We start from the raw sequence: 17,441 nt of genomic DNA, 5'->3' as shown, positions 1-17,441 counted from the left end.
AAGCATGCATGCAGTACTCTGTGGGAACACAGTACACTATGGTTGTAGAGAGTAGTAAGTAGTTGTGGGTTCAAACACCACTATTACTAAATGAAAAAGTACTGTTTTTTTCATCATTATTGCACTGTAACTGCAGACATCTCAAGCAGTGAGTAAAATGGCCTGCTGGAAAATGTAAACAGCAGAATTGGATCCTGCATATGGCCAATATATGTGCACATCAAAGATTGTTGTCTGAAATCTGTTCTGTAGTGTGCATCAGTTATCAACTGGGTATTCAGACATGTTATAAAAAAGCTTTTATTTACAGTTTATACCGTTTATAATAAAGTGAGCATAATAGAGTGAAACAATTGTATCACTGTTTTGTATGTCACTTATTATGTTGCTAATGTTCTCCCTTTTTTCTCTCTCCCCACTCCTTATGTTTATTTTTTATTTTTATTTTTTTCCACAGCATAGCAGGGTAGGCGTGTCCCATGGGAGCCATCTGCCCCCACTCCACCGGCTTAGGCACCGTGTACCAGCATGTCAGGGATACACCCTGGTAGTACCCCCTCTGCTACCTCTGCACTACCTGACCTTCAGGTAGTTCTGCCCCACAGGATAGTCCAGTGGTTCCCTCTGGGAGCAATGGCAGAGGTGGTGATTTTATCACCTGCAATGAACTGCCAGTGTTGATGCTTAGGATTATGCACCACAGAGCTGGTGCACTCCTACACCGGGTGGAGACACTAGTCTGCATCATTGTTTTGAATAATACAAGGAGACACAGACGTCAGACACTGCAGCCATTGGTGCAATGAGGTGACAGTGATGACAGTCCACTGGGTGAGAACTCAATTCCCATTGTCTGCTAGCTTGACGTCCATGGGGTCTTGATGCCTCCCCCTCTCCCCAGTCATGGTGTTCACCCGCACTTGTGTCTTTTTCCATCCCCGTGTCTCATCTTGTACATCCTGTCTGCCAGTTTCCTCTCCTACTCACCTTACCTTACCCACAAATAGCTAGGTCCTTACCACAACATTCTTCACTCTCTGGCAAAAAGGAAAGCACCTGTCCCAAAAAATATATTGTCCCATATACAGCCCACCATTTCACACCAGTGTCTTTATGACACTCTTGATTTGGTCTAATTGACTATACAATATGACTGTGGTGAGGTCATCTCTCTCTCTAGAGGTGACAATCTAAATTCATCTAATAGTCATCATATATTATGAGTTTTTTCTGTTGCAGAAATAGATAGCTATGTTTTTTTCTACACTCTTCTTACACATTTATGCTCTCCTTTCACTTTGTTTTACCCCCTGTTTGCTCCCCCTTTCATCACTTTCCTGTCTTCCCCATTTTATTTCTTTAGAGACAATGTGTACAATGGTGTATGATGATGCATCGGGCAACAAAGTGCTCCTATGGGAAAAGCAATTACAATTACTATACCTGTATTTGAAACCACTATCATGATCCACAAAAATCTGATTCTGATGCTGATTGATGAGTATCCCAACCTATAATATTTCTTTACTCATAAAAGTATGTGAAACTGTTACACACACCCATATTCAAACCCAGTACCATCTGAACCAAAACAAGGATGGATCAACACATTAACAGATGGTGCTACAGAGTCAGTTGAGTAGTAAGTATATTTTACACACTGAGTAGAAAATTTGCAGAACTCACTGCTGCTGCATACACCTGCTACTTAACTGAATCTTTGACTGCAGGTAGAACTGACCTCATCCAGTTATAAGTTCCTTTTATTGGCCACATAGAACTGGTTCCAAATAAAGCTGTAGCCAATACTATTTCCTACTTTTCTCATGCTTTATAAAAATAAATGGGGATTGTGCACTAAGGCTTTGTAAAACATTAATGTCTATTGTGCAATGATGCTTCATACATAGTTAATGATGAATATATGACATTGGTGATATAAGGAACAAGCACTGGGGCGTACAAAGGGTAAATATGACCATAACATGTGTCAGGTGATATTGATTGTATAAAATGCACCTGCTAAGGTAGCAACTGTGTGTCTGGATGGGTTAATGCATTGTTGTTGGAGGCAGATGGGACTGCATTGGAAATGGGGTATGGCATACATTTTACAAGTGTGTAGGCTAATTTTACATACATTTACTGATACTACTGCCTTTTACCATCGTTAACCAATGGTACACATTGTGCACCATTGCACAATGATTCTTTAAAGAAAAGAAATGGGGAAGATAGGAAAGTGGTGAAATGTGGAGCAAGCAGGGGGAGAAACATATGTGTAAGTAGTACAGGAATGTGGAGGAAGGGTGTAGGGAAGAACCATTGCTTTCCATTTCTTCAACAGTAAAATACTGATCAGATGTATACAGTATTAAATGAATTTGGACTAAAAATTCCAGAGACAGAAGTGACAATGAAATAATCATATTGCATAGACAATTGGACAGAATCAAGTGTATCAAGTAGACATGTGTGCAAAATGGGGAGCCATGTATGGGACAAATGTATTTTTTCTGGGACTGGTGCCTCCCTTTTTTTTTCTTTTTTTTTTATTGAGAAAGGAATGTTGGGGAAAGGACACTGGCATATCTGGGGCAGGGAAGATGGCAAGGTGAGGAAGCAATTGATGGCTGACAGACAGAGCATACAAGACAAGATACAAGGATGGTGAAGGACACAAGAGGGGATGAGCACCATGGTTGGATGAGGGTGGAGAAATTGAGGTCTCATAGCTGTTAGGATGGGTGACAGTGGGAGTCAAGTCCTCATCCAGTGGACTGTTGTGACTGTACCCTCACTGTGCCAATGGCTGCAGTGCTCAATGTGTGTGTCTAAGATGGGTACTCTGTACCAGAATGGAGAGGAGGAGTTCCATCTAGTGTAGGCATGCATCCACCATACAGTGAAATATCCTAAGCACCATAACTAGCAACTCATTCTGAGTGATAAATGCACCCCTCCATCATTGCTCCCACAGGGGACTGCAGGCCTATCCACTGAGGCAGAACAATCTAAGGTCCCAGGTAGGGTGGAGGAAGCAGAGACAGTGCTGCCAAGCTGCAGACCAACCCTCTGGCCTTGGTGCTGTAGCCAGTGGAGTGATGTAGGAGGATCAGGGGGGACTTACCCTGCTGTGCTGTAGTAATAAAACAAACTGAACATACAATTATACAATAAAAATGAAAATAAAATAATTAGACACATAAAAAATAATTACGTGAACAAAGAAAAACAAACATTAAACATATTAATAAAAATAAAACAAACAAATTATATAACAGCAAATACAAACAGAATCAGAAATAATAAATTAAAACAAAGACATACAAAATGATACATAATAAGAACAAAATGAAAACAAATTAAACAATAAAAAAAGAAGAAAATGTGTGGGGTGAGAAAAAAAAAAAAAATTACTAACTTCATAGTTAATATACAAAAGCTTTCTACAATAATTTCACTCTGCTCTCCTATGTTTTACATTTAACACCACCATATCCTAAGAGATGTCTTTACTACTTTGAAGGCTACCCAGTTACTAGCAGATGCACACTGTAGTACTGATCAGATTGCAGCCAGCAATCATTCATGTGTGCATATGTTGCACATATGCATGCTTACACTTGACAGCAGGCCAGTCATGCCAGAGGTATTGAGGTCTAAAAGTAACTTGCTATAATGATGAGTAGAAAACAGTAGTGTGTATATAATGCTGAAAACATAACACTATTGTACAAACTATTGTGGGAAGTGTGTTCTTTGAACCCTCAACTGCTGACTACTGTAATACTGTACTTTTCTTTTGGACTACAGACTACTGTGTGCATACTGTCCTTTTACATTTTATATATGCTTGCTCACTTTTATTTGTGAATGTGAAATGATTGCTTTGTGCTATAGAGTATGGCATGCATACTTTCTTTTACAGTTGAGATATGCATGCTCAATTATTGTGCATACTCTCCTTTTACATTTTATATATGCTTGCTCACTTTTATTTGGGAATGTGAAATGGTTGCTTTGTGCTATAGAGTATGGCATGCATACTTTCTTTTACAGTTGAGATATGCATGCTCAATTATATACAACTGTCGGAAAATAACAAGTAATCCATCTTTAACAGTTAAAGCTACAATAACAGTACTTTATATATGCATACATACCACATCCTTCTCTCATCCTTACTAGGAGCACTCAGTGAGACCTCACATTTCTTCACCAGCTGTGGAAAAGGAAAACAAAACAGAATGCCATTATGAATACAACAATATTCAGCTATAGCTTTTAATATTTGTCAATGCATTTTATACTTAACTGTCTGTGGAGTGTTCCCCACTCTACATCCCCTGATCTACTGATCAAGAGTATCCCTTTTCCTCCTGTGGAGGTCTTCATAATGATGGCAACACTGCTCACCAGTATGTGGGATACCTGCCACATTGGTCAAAGCCCTAGCTAAACTAGTCCAGGCCTCATAATTAAACTGAGAACCTGAGTAGTCCCACTGCAATAGGCATGGGCTATGCTCCTTAACTAGGAGCCCAACAAAAACTTTAGACTCCTGAACATTCCAGCACTGTGCATGAAAGTACACACCATCTCCAACTCCAGCTATGTCTCCTAAAGATTAAGCTCAATGTCTAATGAGCATTTCCCACCAATTTTACTTTAAATATATGTTTTCAGACCAACTGCACATGTTGCTCTTACTGAGAGTATGCACTGTCTGTTTTGGTACATTTGAAAACTCTGGGCACAGCTTACCATTGGGCAAACAGGGTAAGCTAGGCAAGGGTGGGTGATGGTAAGTGGCACACAACAGTGGGCAATAAAAAAAAAAAAAAAGAAAATGCAATTCCAGGGATATTTTATATACAGCCACTTATGTAGCTCTGTTATTCAAATGGGATAGCAGAAATATACTTGCATCAACACAGTACACATTATACCCACAGTCATATTTTACATAATATATGCACAATACTCATATAAATTATTAGATAAACATAACTGACACAATATTAAATATTAATATCAACTACTCTATGTCAAGTGTTATGACCGAGAGTAAATATGACATGATGTGGAACAACATTAAAAGTGTTTACTATATGTGGTTTTCAAACCCAGGACCATATGTAGAGTTGTTCTAAACTTACAGGTATTGCCACAAGAAGGATGAGAACATGCGTGTCTGTGTTGCACTTCATTTGTTTAATCTGCAGTGTCAACACAGTAAAAGAAAAAGTTTGTTCACCCTGTACTAGAACCCAGAACCATTTGCACTCCAGACTTGGATTTACAAGCTATTGCCACATGATTGGCTACATGCCATCCCCTATGTTAGTATTCATTGTTAACTTGATGGTGTTAGTGGGGTCCAACCTCACTTACCAGCTTTGTGCAATGTCCAGTGGTATTAATGGAATGCATCTGGTTTCTATTTTTTTTCTGTCTGTGCTATTTCTGATACATGGGTGACATGCAAATGAGCTAAGCATTGTGCAAACGTGAAAAACAGGGAACATAAAATTCAGCATGAGCAAATTAACTAAGCATCATGCAAGCATGTGCAAAAAGCAAAAGAGAGAGAAATAAAAAACAATAAAATATATGAAATGAATAAATGCAGCATGACATATCTATGGTAGGGTCCCTTGTACAATTTTTCCTTATTTAAATGTGTTTGGGAGCCTGCCAATTTATGAACACTGGAAAGCTATTGCCGTCATACCTCTCAATTGTACAGATTTTCGAAGAATGTCTAGATTTGTGCTTCATATTTTTGGTCTGATTCTCATAAAATTTGTGGGTATTTGGAAAATCACTGGCAAATCATTGGGGAGTGAATTCAGAAAATGACAGACATTCAAGATTCAGATTTCATACCCTTCAGAACATTTATGCTACTGTAAAACCTGTTATTCTATCAACATTTTAAAGTTGTAAGGGCAGTATTTAAACATTGCCCCAGTTTTTGGCCCTTTGTCATCCCATTATTTATAGCTTTGTTCATATTTCTTGCTATAAGAGGTTGCGAGGTTTGATTGCCATGCTGCAAACCGCAGCCTTACACAGAAATGTAGTCCGCATTCCTGAAGAGGTTTTGTAGCTATAATAACTTTGTTGCACACCGTGAAGCCTTGTTTAAGTGTGCAGTGCTTCATTAGTATGCATTGCATGGCACTGCGACAGGCACAACTTTGCGTACATGGAAACACTCAATTTAAGCTCTACACGAACCCTACAAAGTTTCATGAATCTTGCCCTATGTCTTTGGAATTCTAAACCCTGCATCATCTCAGAAGCAGGATTCAAACAAGCTATACTTCTACTATGAACTACATATAAGTATGTAGAGTCAGAGGAAAATTAAGGTATTCAGGAAGTATTGAGTGCATTTGCTGAAACATTCAGCTGTGGCGCAATGAAAAAGCTTTGGGATAGGATGTGTTCCTTGTAGAAAGCGTAATGGGTTTGCATAATCATGGAGAATGGAGCCACATTTATATGAAAGCAATATTATCTAATTTTAAAGTGGCCTATTAGCAATGACTGAATTTACTTAGCATGAATGTCATATATATAATGCATGATGAATATGCCTGAATCTACAGCTTTGACTCATTTTGACCAATGTAAATAAACAGCTTAATGTTGGCAACAACAATCTATTAAAATTCTCAATACATAATCCAATTGTTCACTGTTTTGACTGCCATTATATACAGAACCAAAGTACACTTTAATTCAGCAGGGCTATTAAGCTAGCCTTAAACAAAACAAACATATGTATCAATATAATCTGTATCTACTTGAATAAAAAAATCATCTTGTACTGCTTTACCTAAATTACAAAAACAGATATGCTGTTATCATGGTGACAAAGTTGCATACCAAAATCTGAAGTTCTGTGCAAATCAGCATATTTAGTCTGAAAGTACATAAGTAAAATGTACGCATGAGTAAAAGTCAAAAATTTCCTAACTTGAAATAAATCATCCCAAGTCAATGACTCAGCTATAGCATAAGCTAACTGCAACTTGCCCAAGAAATAGTTCTCACATACCTTCAGGGAAGTCCTTAACAGGAAAGATAAAGCATAATAAAGAGAAAAAGTAAATAAAAAAAAAAACTTGACAAATGGAACAAATATGTGAAATGTTTTAGACTAAAGTACAACCTCTAACATACCAATGTTTATCTGTGAATTGTACTTCAAGTGCTATGTAGTATTAATTATTCCTTCAAGATTACATTTCTCTAGTAGGCATTATTATTTATGTCATTATCCTCTGTATCTGTATTCTCTATGTATATGCTTTTATTTACACACACACACACACACACACACACACACACACACACACACACACACACACACACACACACAGAGTAGTTGATGTACAGTACAACATATTTTACAGAACATCACTCTGCTCATATCCTCAGAGGCAAAGCTTTGTTAACACTGACCAAACAAGGCCCTTCACTGCAGTCCTAAGGCTAAACACAAGCACAGTGGTTTAAGTTTCCTCAAAAGTGTTACCTAAACCAAAGAGCAACACAAAGGTTATATTAAGCACTAGAATAATAATTACAATGAAAACTAATAAGTTAGTATTTACGAACAACCTGGAATTGATAATGTTAAATAAAAACAAATGATAACAACACAGGAGGCTCAGATGTAAAAGTTTACTAGTGTACAACAGGCGGCAAAAAAACATACAAGTACAGAGTTTTGTCTGACATGATGCAGGAAATACACAATTTTATATAGTCTTACATTCAAGCTGTGCCCACCTTACTGACGTGGTTAGTCACAGGGCACCTACATCACTATGGTCTACAATATTCTATTCATAAGAAAAAGCTGATGTTATACATTTTAAAAGTTTTCCCATGGGAATAATACAGCCTTGCAAAGCACCTGGTTCATTATAATGTCTTTCTGTAAATGTTACTCTTTCAAGGTTTCAGGCTTGCTCGAATACAATAGTCAGTTCAGTCTTGTAATATACTTCTTTGTTCTTCTTGCAACTTTACTTTAGCAGCTGTGCCTTATCTTTGATAATATTTTCAAGGCTAATTATCTCAGGGGAAGGAAGAAGAATTTTCAATGCTTTATACATTTAATTTCCTGACCCAGCAAATAATCATTAGTGAAAAACATAAGCTTGCTGAGCTGGCTACTGCCAGGGTCAGAGTTCAAACACACTGCAGCTCCAAAGCTTCAAGCAATTACATGTAAAATCATTCTTATTGCCATATTGTAAATCGAATAAAATGCAGTATATACTATTTGCTTTTAAACTAGCACTTTATACATGTTCAAATACATATTTTTCTAACATTTTCCTCCCTTTTAATACTTTTTATTCTATTCAGAAACATAAACAATATTATATCATCCCCTAGCCTTCTCCTTTAAGGACTTTCAACTAGGCAAGTCATTTAGTTTATATTTCGGAAAAAGTTTCATCTGGAATCAATAGTTCCAATTCAATGTCTTGGTACAAAGTTTCAGTTACAGATATATCAACAAAATCTTTGACTAATCTTTTCATACAGGGGATCCCACAACAAACACATGCTCCAAATAGGAGCAGACCAACACAAATAGCAATCAAAATATTCATTAGGATAGAACCCCACCCACCAAACAGACTCTGGAAAAAGTTCGTCAGTGGGTTTGGGCCTGGTTCAGTCATGGCCGATACCTGCTGTATTACCTCTAGGTGATCATTAATCTCATGTCGATTGTCTGGTATGAACGCACAGCATTCTTCTTTGATAAGCGCGCAAGAATCACCTCTCGCCGCTAGGGTGAAGTCAAGAGCCATTCAATTTTGTAGCACAACAGTTCTCATTGCATTCAGTTCGTCAGTCACTAGTTCGAGAGCAGAAAAAGTTGCGTTACTCATTACTTCGAGAAGCTTCGACAGTTTTCTCAACTCCCAGATCGATTTGACTGCTCCATATGCTGGAAATATTCCAGCCCAGAATATAACACTGTCACTCAAGTCCATATGAGTCAACTTTTCTTTATCTTTCACAGAATGATGGTTCTTCCAACCAGCTTCAATTTTTCCCATTGGATTTACAGGTTTCCCGACTGGATCTTCAGGTTTTCGGGCTACATCTCTTACATTTCGTATCTTACCTAGAGGTAATTCTGCAGTATGCCTTATAGCTGGAACCAGATAACCCAAAAAACAACTGCCGGACCAATTCTCAGGTAGCCATTTGTATGCTTTTTTCCCACAAATAAAATAACAGTTTTCTACTTTGGTACTGATGCGGGTTAATTCTGAATGAAACATTTTCTTGTCTATAACAGACAATTGTTTATGCAAGACAGGATTTCTCTGCACTTCACTTAATGTTGTTTTCATTAAGCTCAAATATGAATCATAATTTGCATTACAAATAGTGCTTTTATCTTTAGTTTTAATATAGCATTTATAAGATATAGTTATGTTACAGTTACTCCAACCCACTTGGAGTGTATCATTCTTATAGAAACATACAATTCCCTCTGTGTAATAGGCAAATACAATGCAATTTTGTCCTGTGATCTTACAGAACCTGTATCAAAAAGTAAATTTTCCCAAGTCTCATTTATCCCCAAGGTGACAGCGGACATCAACAGTCCTCCATATGCTGTTGGTATGGCAGTACAAACCCAGCAATTTGAAATGTTCATAGTCTCTACATATACACGCTTCATAGCTAGGTATGTGTTAAAGTTTGGATGCCAGTCTATAGACAGTTCATCACATTTCTCCACTTTCACTTGTGTGGTTATATGTAGGAAGAACCACAACAAAAGGAAAGTCATCACAATCATAGTCAATAAATGCATAGTTAGCAAGATGATTAAACAATATCTTCGGGGTTTATCTGTATTTTTACTCATCTCGCTCTTGGCCATCCTGCCTTTGTTGTGTGTCAGTCACAAAATGTTTATCAAGCTGAAAATTCTTTACTGGTTTACAGTGCGTCCGGTGGACCCAGGACGACCTCTCAGCAACTTTGACTGCAGTAGGCATCGCCAACAGTACCTGGTACAGTCCTTCCCACTTTGGACTCGCCCAATTCTTCCTCTTCATGACCTTCAACCATACCCAGGACCCTGGGGTCAGCACTGCTTCCAACGATCTGGTCTGTCTTTTATCTGAAAAAGAGTTCAACTGCAAAACAGTTTTATTTGTTAACAGTTTCCTCATATAATTAGCTAATGAGCTGTCAGCCTCTAGTTCCGCAGGCATGAGAGCTTTCCACTGTCGCACATAATATGCCCTTCCAAATATCACTTCAAAGGGGGTCAAACCCTTTACATTTGGAACTGTTCTCATGCTCAGCAGTGCCAAAGGCAAACAGCAAATCCAATTCTTCTGAGTATCATCTATTAATTTTCTCAACTTGCTTTTTAAAATTCCATTGTATCTTTCCACCAGTCCTGCAGACTGTGGGTGGTAAGCACAATGATTCTTCAAGGAGATCCCAAATAATCTCCCAAGTTGGTGAATCGTCTGATTCACAAAATGTGTCCCATTGTCACTATAGATTCTTTCCGGTATGCCAAATCTAGGAATTATTTCTTTTATTCGGGCCTTTGCCACTGTTGCTGTATCCGGATTTTTAGTTGGAAAAGCTTCTACCCATTTGGAAAACATGTCTATAATTACTAAACAGTATTTTTTCCCTTCACATTTGTTCAGTTCTATGAAATCCATACAGATAGTATGGAACGGATATGGTGGTATAGGAAAACTCCCTTGCTTGGGTTTGAATGCTCCTTGTGCATGATGTTTCTTACAGACATGGCATGCTGCACAAAATTTTTGAGTAAAGTTTGTGAATCAATATGTTTGGAATATTCGATTTACTAACTGTACCATCCCCCCTGTTGAGACATGGCACTGCCCATGGCTCAACAAAGCTGCATATCTAAATAAATTAGACGGCAATATTGTTTTTTTCTCTTTGGAGATATACAGTCCATTTTCGAGGATTGCACCTCGTTTCTCCCATTTCTGTTTCTCAGCTTTTGTAGTTAATGTCTGCATCGTTTTTAACATTTCTAAATCTAAAATCTCAGAGGGTTGTAATTCCTCGGTTAAAAGTAAAGTTTCTGAGTCTGAGGCTGCTTGCTTTGCAGCTGCATCAGCTTTGCATTTCCTTTTGAAATTGCATCCTGTTGTTTTGTATGAGCTAAACATTTACAAATAGCTACTTTAGTAGGTAACTGAATGGAATCTAACAAGTTCAAAATATGTTGCATGATTAATCGGTTTGCCAGTAGATGTTATCATTCCCTATTTTTCCATTGTTGTGCAAAACATGCACTGTAGAGAAAGCATACTGACTGTCAGTATATATGTTCACACATTTATCTTTTGCTAGAGTACAAGCCCGTGTTAAGGCTATCAATTCTGCTGCTTGAGCAGACAGGTTATGCTGTAGGGGTTGGGCTTCTAAAATCTCTGTATCTGTGACTACTGCATACCCTACTAGATTTTTCCCTGTAGGACCCTTTCTGCATGAACCGTCCACATAAAATGTCACCTCGGCATCATCCAAGGGCATATCAGTAAGGTCTTGTCTGGGCAAAGTTATTTGCTCAATTTCCTGCAGGCAACTGTGTGGTGTGCTATCCACAGGAGTTGGAAGTAACGTTGATGGATTTAATGTTGTACAACATTCAATTACCATATGAGGTTGGTTCAGCAGTATGGTCATACATGAAAGATGTCTAGCGGGAGATAGATATGCTATTTTCTCTTGCAGTAAAATTATCGCGACTGCATGAGGCACTCTCAATGTGAGAGGGTGGAACAACACCACTGAGGCCGAAGCCTGTACTGCCATTGCAGCTGCGACTACTGCTTGCACACAGTGAGGCAATGATGGTGCCACTGGATCTAACTGTGATGAATAGTAAGCTATGGGGCATTGCTTATCCCCATGCTGTTGCATCAAAACTGACGTCATGTATCCCTGTTTACAATCTACGGTCTGAAAGAATCGTTTGTGGTAATTTGGAAGTCCTAAAACTAATGATGAAGCTATCAATTGTTTTAGTCTGCAGAAAGCTGTTTCTGCTTCAGGTGTCCATTGTAATACATCTTGTGCTGCCATTGGTGTTTTATATATTAAATCAGCCAGTGGAGCAGATTCTAAAGCATAGTTTGATATCCAGCTTCGACAAAAATTAGTCGTTCCCAAGAAGGACATCATTTCCTTCTTGGTTGCTGGTTTGGGTGCCTGTAAAATCACTGTTTTTCTGTCTTCGCCTAATATTCTACCTTCATTGGATATTACATATCCTAGGTATCTAACCTGTTTTCTCCAAAGTTGTAACTTACTTTTGTTTACTTTGTGTCCTTGTGCTGCTAAAAATTTCAATAATGCTATCGTATCTTCCCTGCATTGATGCTGGGTAGGGGCTGCTAGCAAGATGTCATCTACATAAAGTAGAATCTGACTACCTCCTGGTGGAGTAAACCCTGCCAGGTTGCTTGCCATTTCTTGTGCAAATATCGTTGGACTTTCACAATATCCCTGCGGTAGCCGAGTATAGGTATATCTTTTACCCTGAAATGTAAATGCAAACCAATACTGGCTATCAGGATGTATAAGTATTGAAAAGAAAGCATTGCTTATATCTACCCCAGTAAAATATTTTTGTTGTGGTTTCAAATCATTCAACAAGGTGTGTGGGTCTGGCACCGTAGGTGCTCTGGGTATTATTGCATTGTTTACAGCTTGTAAATCCTGTACCATCCGCCATTCCCCGTTTGCTTTTTTAACAGGAAATAGAGGGGTGTTACATGGTGAATCAAGAGATTCTACCAGTACTCCTTCCTTGAGTAATGCTGCTATTATAGGCTTAATTCCTTGCTCTGCATCTTTCCTCAAGGGGTATTGTCTTTTTTGTGGTCTAAATGCTGATTTTGGTGTAATAGTTACTGGTCCTGCTGTTTGAATAAGTCCTACATCTGATTTACCTGTTGACCAAAGAATATCTGGTATGTCACACAAGGCTTTTTCTTCTTCTAATAAGAATGCTAATCAGCTGTCTTCACTAGTTTGTAAGTGTACAGCTGGATGTGTCTGTGTTAGCCAATTCAATTTCTGTTTTTGTATTCCCTGTTCTGATAATTCTAAATCAGTTTGTTTTTCCCATCTTGTTACTTTTTCTCCTAAGTCTGCCCATCTCACATCCTTATTCTTTGTCAGGCTGACATGTGGTAGTCTATTAGATTTGTACAGTGTCATGAATTCCTGAGGTAGTGAACAGCTTACCACACTGTTTCCCTCAGTATCCCAATACAATACAATGTAACAAATGCTGTTGGTCGGTGTCAAGGGAAGGGGCCTTACTGATGGCTACATTCATCAGTTCTTCGGTTACTGCCCCTGGACCAGTCGTAACTAGGTCCTGGCTGTACCAGTAAAATGTTTCACCCTCCGGTCGCACCACAAAAGTATCCATTTGTCTTTGTGCTTCCATACCCTGCATAGTGGGTACTACCGCTATGCCAAATATCTGCATAAGATCTCTTCCCAGTAGGTTTACTGGACACTTTGCAGAAACTACAATTTTACTTTTCTGAGTCATACCTGAAACAGGGTCAGTTATTGCTATATCACGGGAGAGTGGCTCCCTATATAGCTGTCCATTTGCTGCTTTCACTAATATATAGTCAGGTGATTCAGAATATTCTGGTAACTTTGAAGGGTGTATCAAAGTTCGTGACGCTCCTGAGTCACACAAGAATTTCACTTCCCTTCCTTCCACCAGAAGTGTAACTTCCGGTTTTGTGTCTGCCAAATAGAGCTCCAAGCTCAGTAATGCCAAATCTAAAATTTCACTTTCTTCATCCTCTACATCTGCTTGCACTTCCTCTGTTCCTTCCACTACATTTACGTTTGCCCTTTGTTTGTTTTCCTTACCTGATGATTTCTGATTTTCATCACTATCATATAGTCAGTCCTCATCACCTTTATTTTCTGTAGTCACCTTTTTATTTAGCCTGCAATCCCTTGCTAAATGTCCTTTCTTACCACACTTAAAGCACTCACCTTTCTTTATTCTCTCTTCAAAATCTTCTGACCTTTTGTCAGATTGTCTATTTCCCTGGGTATTTTTCTTACCCTTTTTACCTGACTGTACTACAAAGACCTCTGCTCCATCTTCAGCTGTGAAGACCTGTGTCTTCTTTTTCTTTTTACTATTAAAGTGTCTTTCAGCATGTCTGGCATATTCAAGTAAGGCTTGTAGCCTACTTGTTCGGTGATCTATCATATGCTTTGTAATAAAGCTACTGATAGGTGCAATGCAACCTTTCAAAAACACATTTTTCAGTTGCTGTTCATACGAGGTATCATGTGTCTGATTTTCAGGAATAGCCATACCACTATGGTTATTGAAACATTCCAATAATCTACCATAGTACCCATCTACAGTTTCATTCTCTTGTTGTATGCATTGGTTAATGCAAGTCCAATCTGCTCTAGGTTTCCATTCTTCAGAAATTCGGTCTGTAAGACCTTTCACTCTGTTGTCTAATTCTGCATCACTATGTGGGAGTGGTTTAAGCTCTGCATTACAAGGATTCCAGGTGCCACAAATCATGTGCCAGTCTGGACCCACAATCTGTCTAACTACCTTTTCTACTTCTTCCCCATTCAAGTGGTAACTTAATCTCATACCTTGCAAATCTTGTAAAAACTTTGTGTAATTAACTTTTGGATGAGGGATTCCCTCTGTAGCTTTCCGAATATCTTCCGGTGTCCATGGTCTATATACTAGAAGAGTTGGGTCCTGCCCTTCCTGTCCTGCCTGAGGATTTGGTACCTCGATTAGTGGACAGATTTCTTCCTCACTCTCTTCTAGTGTGTTTCTCCTTATTTGATATAAGTCTGTGTCCCCAAGTGTTTTACGTGTCCGGGACCTAGTTTCAATAGGATCTCTAGCAAATGGTTTTAGTACTCTTGTAACTTCAGGATAATGTGGAGGTGGACCAGCTTGTCCTCCTGCTTCATATCCTGAAAACGGCATTGGAGGGGGAGGAGGGGGAGGGGCCGTCGCTATTACTGTATTATTATCCTCTTTGTCTAAAAATAATGTTTTTGCATTTTTAGTTTTCTGCTCCCTTTGGTTTACTTCCTCAATCCACCTGTGTGCCTGAGGAATGCCTAATCGCTGTTGTTTTTTTGCCTGACCTTCTGCGTCAGATTTAAGCTGTTTTAAAAGTTTAACTAATGAAATCTTGTTTAATTTACCGTCAAATCCATATTTATTAACCCATTTTGTATAATACCTTACATTATCAGTCCGTTGTAATTGCATATATTTTGCATCATCAGTTAGGGGCGGATCTTGTGATTTTTTAGTGCACTGATTTCCCATTGTAAAAGAAAATGTTACGTAACCCTTTTCACCACGTGGTATTTCAGTTCCTTACACAGTTTATCTAGAATAACTGCCTACCTTATTCTGTTTCCCTGATCTCTGACAAAATATACAGTAATTTCCTTTTGTCTCTGATCTGTATAACAAATCTCTGACAATGACATTTACTGTAACCTAGTCCCTGATCTAAAACAGAAAAAAGGCAAATATCTTCCTACCTGAGCCTCCTGGGTCGACCAGTTCGAGACCGCTCTTCGGCCGCAGATCAGAAAGTGGCCAGCCTCTCAAGACGACAATTCAGTCGGAGGTCTTTGTGTTTCAAGAAGAACCGTTTCGGTAACTTCTCCTGCACAGTATTCGACCACCGATACACTCTGATCTGCAGCTTACCAAGGGAATTCCGGTTCAAGGAGGACCAAACTGTTAAATAAAAACAAATGATAACAACACAGGAGGCTCAGATGCAAAAGTTTACTAGTGTACACCAGGAGGCAAAAAACCATACAAGTACAGAGTTTTGTCTGACATGATGCAGGAAATACACAATTTTATATAGTCTTACATTCAAGCTGTGCCCACCTTACTGACGTGGTTAGTCACAGGGCACCTACATCACTATGGTCTACAATATTCTATTCATAAGAAAAAGCTGATGTTATACATTTTAAAAGTTTTCCCATGGGAATAATACAGCCTTGCAAAGCACCTGGTTCATTATAATGTCTTTCTTTAAATGTTACTCTTTCAAGGTTTCAGGCTTGCTCGAATACAATAGTCAATTCAGTCTTGTAATATACTTCTTTGTTCTTCTTGCAACTTTACTTTAGCAGCTGTGCCTTATCTTTGATAATATTTTCAAGGCTAATTATCTCAGGGGAAGGAAGAAGAATTTTCAATGCTTTATACATTTAATTTCCTGACCCAGCAGATAATCATTAGTGAAAAACATAAGCTTGCTGAGCTGGCTACTGCCAGGGTCAGAGTTCAAACACACTGCAGCTCCAAAGCTTCAAGCAATTACATGTAAAATCATTCTGATTGCCATATTGTAAATATAATAAAATGCATTATATACTATTTGCTTTTAAACTAGCACTTTATACATGTTCAAATACATATTTTTCTAACAGATAACACCCCCATGATAGAATACAGTAATTCACAAATTACCTATAAATCACATTCATTATACAAAAACAAATGCACATACAACTATTTCATATAAAAATGACATCTTGAACATATAAAAAGTATCCAAACAAACTCACACAAAACTCCCAGAACTATTCTTAACTTGAGCAAAAGCCTGTCATGAAAGAAGAAAGAACTAGCCCCTCCTATTAAAAAAAGAAAGTGCGAAAAGCTAAACATAGCTAAAATAGTAAAACAATACTACTGCTACTACTACTACTACTACTAATAATAATAATAATAATAATAATAATAATAATAATAATAACAATGTACATGAAAATCTTTGCCAAAAATTAAATTATCCAATTCCAAATGTAAACAAGCCAGCCTGAGCAAAGAAATAGAAAAAGAAACTCACTTACCCATTTCATTTCTGTTATAAATAGAAGACAGTTGTGCAACTTGAGGATCTATTATGATGGGCTGCTGATTGCTGTTCTACCCTGAGAAACATGGAGAGATAGACAGAGAGAAGAGGAAAGAAATTTTATTAACCTTTATTAAGATCTGGGAAGAAAGCTATACTTTGCATAGCACCATCAAATCATCAGTAAACTAGTGCTACCTGCTTTCATGATTCTTTATCATCATTATTAACTAAATCTGTCACTCCTTATCTGATGTCCATCACAGTGATTGTGATGGACTGAAGTAAGGCTGCATTTTTCCATATTCTCTTGTACTTTCATAAGTTTGCTCTAAATATCTGTATCTACAGTCTTCTTCCCCTGAGTTATATCATCCATTGTTCATTAATCTGTTTAAAGTTTACTGTACAAGTGAGTCTTTACTGTTTTCCAATTGATTTTAGGACTAT

This window comes from Protopterus annectens, chromosome 6.part0, assembly GCF_019279795.1.
Source record: "Protopterus annectens isolate FY-2018-M chromosome 6.part0, PAN1.0, whole genome shotgun sequence".
NCBI classification, from domain to species: Eukaryota; Metazoa; Chordata; order Ceratodontiformes; family Protopteridae; genus Protopterus; species Protopterus annectens.
This window is presented reverse-complemented; position numbering follows the sequence as displayed.